Source organism: Balaenoptera physalus (assembly GCF_965194825.1).
Source record: "Balaenoptera physalus genome assembly, chromosome: 5".
Taxonomy (NCBI): domain Eukaryota; kingdom Metazoa; phylum Chordata; class Mammalia; order Artiodactyla; family Balaenopteridae; genus Balaenoptera; species Balaenoptera physalus.
The window spans coordinates 9,113,312-9,116,736 of record NC_138884.1 but is presented as its reverse complement, the minus strand read 5'-3'; the positions used below and the strand labels follow the sequence as shown (position 1 = coordinate 9,116,736).

Here is a 3,425-nt window from a genome sequence, read left to right as displayed (position 1 = left end):
CTGTGTTTATTTGGCATCCCGACTTTCCAATATTTATTATGTGACCCTGTGAACACTGATGTAAAGGAGTCAATGAATGTTTGGAAATTTTTTAGCAGCCAAATCCTGGCTGTTTGCAAAATTAATGTGAAGAATCTTTGAAAACATTATATACACACTTATCTATTCAGATCTTTTCGATTTGATTGAAAACAAGATTTATCTCTCATTTCCCTCTTCCAAAATATTTGTTGGTACATAAGAAGAAAATGGTTGTGATTTCTACAATATATTGCCTGTGGTATATTTTACTGCAGCATTTCCATGTATTAAAAATTAGAAACAAGTGTTCAGTGGGAACTCAGCAATATGCATTTAATGTAAGCAATTTTTAATGTCCTGCCAATGATTGAATAAAATGTCATAGTTGCAATCTTTCAGCACAAGGATCTCTTCTAGAGTATCCCCTGAAGGTAACTTGGTAAACTCCATGGTGGCAGAGATCTATTTCATTTTGTTCAGACTCCTCACCTAGCACTTTTTATACGTTCATCAGTGAGGATAAAACGTTTGCTAAATCAGTGAGTCAATGCATTGAATTACATTTTTATTAATTTTATGTTAGTGGGGAAATGGGCATTAGATATTTTAAATAATAAGCCAAACATAGTATTTAATCGTGAAGGAATATTTAACCTCTTTTGGTGTTTCCTTAAGTCAATGATCAGTTATGCCTTGTAACGTATAAGTTAGTATAACTAACTTCAGAATCTTGTTCTGAACAAAACCTAAAGAGCAGTGCTTGCATGGATGACTGTAATTTTGTTTCTTTAAAAGGTGGAGGAAGGGATATGAATATTAAGGGTCTTTGATGTGCTATGCTCTTTTGCATATATTATCTCATTTAATCTTAACAACCATACAGGGAAGTCTTTATAATTATCATTTTTTTATAGATGAAGAAATAAAGCCTTTAAGTAGCTAATAATAGCAAGGTCCAATCCAGACCCCTTTGACTTCAAAGTCTGTTTCTTCTCTTACCATACCTCCTTTATACACTAGCAAAAGCAAAACCAATTCACTGCTATCCAACAGCTTATTAACATCCATCTGCAGAAGGCTGTCTGGTGGACATAAAAAAGAGTCACATGGACACGATCCAGAAACTAACTCAGTGGATGAATGAACGTAATAGAGGCAGTAACTGAGCATTTGTCACCTAAAACTAGGGTAGAGAACTAAATTACGTCCCAGCAAAGAGTATAACTGGGGAGCAAGTGAAGAATGAACAGAATAATGCTTTAAACAGTACAGGGTTTAGATGGTCACTTACGGAAGTCCAATAAGTCAGTTTACCAACGGTAAGCATTTTTTGAGAACCTACTGCATATGTCTAAATGACACTAGGGTGGGTCTAGCAGGGCTTGGGGCTAGTGGTTGATAATATCCCTAGAACTTTGTCAGGAGACCGACAAGCGAGGAAAGTGAGTTATACCAGAAGGATATCAGTGTTCACCTGGACAGGTGAAGCCAAGATGTATGGAGCCAAGAGAGATCTAACCAGTGAAGTCACTGAGCCTTTGTTCACATGTCAAGGGTAGGTTCTTTCAAGGGCCAGGAGACTGAACGTCATGTCTTAAGAGGCAGGCGGCCAAAGGCAGGACCGGTTACATATTTCGTGCCAAATGACAATGCCAGGTCCTTATTCAAGACAGCAACTGCAGAGCACTAAACCAAGTAGGGGGCCCCTCTAACAGCTGGATCCTGTGCAGCTGTACAGGTCGTGCACCCACAACCAGAAGGAAAATACTCTGTAAGAGCAAATGCAGCAAAAGAAGGGAGCACATTCATTGCACACCCAAGGCCTTTCACCAGTGCGCGGACACTTACCGAACAAGATGCCCTGTGGTGCTTGGCCCCAGGCGGCGACTAGGGCTGCTGCCCGGGATCCCTGGTTTCTGCCCAGCGAACCAGGTAAAGCCCGAGCAGCTTGGCGCCCCGACTCCACAGACAGAGATGAGACACCGCGGTGGGCGGCGCTCTCCTCGCTCTCGGGAGCGGGAGGGGGGGCTGCGCCGAGTCCCTGCCTCCCCCGCCGGGCATCCTCGCCCCGCGCCCCTGCCTCCCCCGCCCGGCATCCTCGCCCCGCGCCCCTGCCTCCCCCGCCCGGCATCCTCGCCCCGCGCCCCTGCCTCCCCCGCCCGGCATCCTCGCCCCGCGCCCCTGCCTCCCCCGCCCGGCATCCTCGCCCCGCGCCCCTGCCTCCCCCGCCCGGCATCCTCGCCCCGCGCCCCTGCCTCCCCCGCCCGGCATCCTCGCCCCGCGCCCCGGCTCCACTGGTCTGGCGGCTGCGCCTCGGGAGGGCCTGGCGGAGACCCGGACCTGCGGCGCCTGAAAGCGGGTCCGAACAGCTCGCTGCCCTTCCCGTCCCGCTTTGTCGCTCACTTCCTCCTCCCGTTCCTTCCTTCGTCCCTTGCTTTTCCCCCCGCGGCGGCGGCTGCGCCGGCCTGACAGCGAATCTGCCGCGAACCCCGAAGCTGCGCGAACCGCCCGCCGCGCCGCCCGCCGGCCCCGCCTCCTCCCGGCTCTTCCTTCCTCCGTGCGCCCCCGGCGGGGCCGGCGGAACGGGCCGCGGGCCCCGAACGTTCACCGGCGATGGGAGGCCGGCCGTTCGGGAAGAGGACGTGACTGTCGGCGGCGAGGAGGCGCTCTTCTGCCCGGGGAAGCGCCTGGAGCGGAGAGCCGGTGAGGGCTGTCCCCTGGCGGTGTCCCCGCGGCCGGGGGGCTGCTGTAGTTCCTCAGTCCGGGAGGTAGGTTCTGGGCAGCACAACACAGCGTTTGCTAGGCACTAACTCCGCTTTGCAGCTAAAACTGAAGAGACCGAGGGATGGGTCTGAGGTTCCGTTGGCGTTTCTGTCCAGCCCAAACCCTCATTCCCAGGCACTGCCCTGTTCGTAGCTCTTGCTTAAGTGTTCGGCCTGGGTGGCCATGTGTGTCCCAACTGACACTTCTTGCTGTTTGGACGACAGGATCCTTAATAGAGCCAATCCTTAGCTCTAGTCAACAACCAGTGAGATTCCTTCAAAAGTCTGTACTATGGGATGGACCGGCTCTCTGGCTGTAGAATGGGAGGAGCTAGGTTTGAGAGATCGTGCCAACTGGCAGGGCCATTTCTAGATAATGCGCACACTTTTGACTTTGCAGAGAGCACATACTTCCCCAGAGGGGGACGGACGAGAGGAGGGAAGAGCTGCCTTCATCCCAGCAGAGTCTCAGTTCCAACCCATGGCTAGTTTGAGAGGATTTCTGTACAGGCCCAAACTCCTACAGATAACAAAACACAAAAAGCAGCTACCTGAGGGTGCTGGCTAGGAATTCAAACCCAGCCCTATTTCATCCCAAAGTTAATTATTTTCCACCACCAAAGTCAGGTAAGGTTAATAAGT

At 50.9% G+C, this 3,425-nt stretch overlaps 1 protein-coding gene across 11 annotated transcripts in view; it reads left to right on the top strand.

Annotated features, from left to right (window-relative positions):
• The first annotated feature begins 2,310 nt into the window (after window positions 1–2,310).
• ABCG2 (ATP binding cassette subfamily G member 2 (JR blood group)) overlaps window positions 2,311–3,425 on the top strand; it is a 156,187-nt gene continuing 155,072 nt past the window's right edge. For 5 of the 11 annotated variants that reach the window (XM_082461715.1, XM_082461726.1, XM_082461727.1 and 2 more), the window contains exon 1: window positions 2,319–2,789. The gene's annotated coding sequence lies outside the window, so the exon portion shown is untranslated. Of the gene's footprint in view, window positions 2,790–3,425 lie in introns of all 11 variants that reach the window. The other 6 variants (XR_014263575.1, XR_014263576.1, XM_082461722.1 and 3 more) reach the window with 4 other exon arrangements.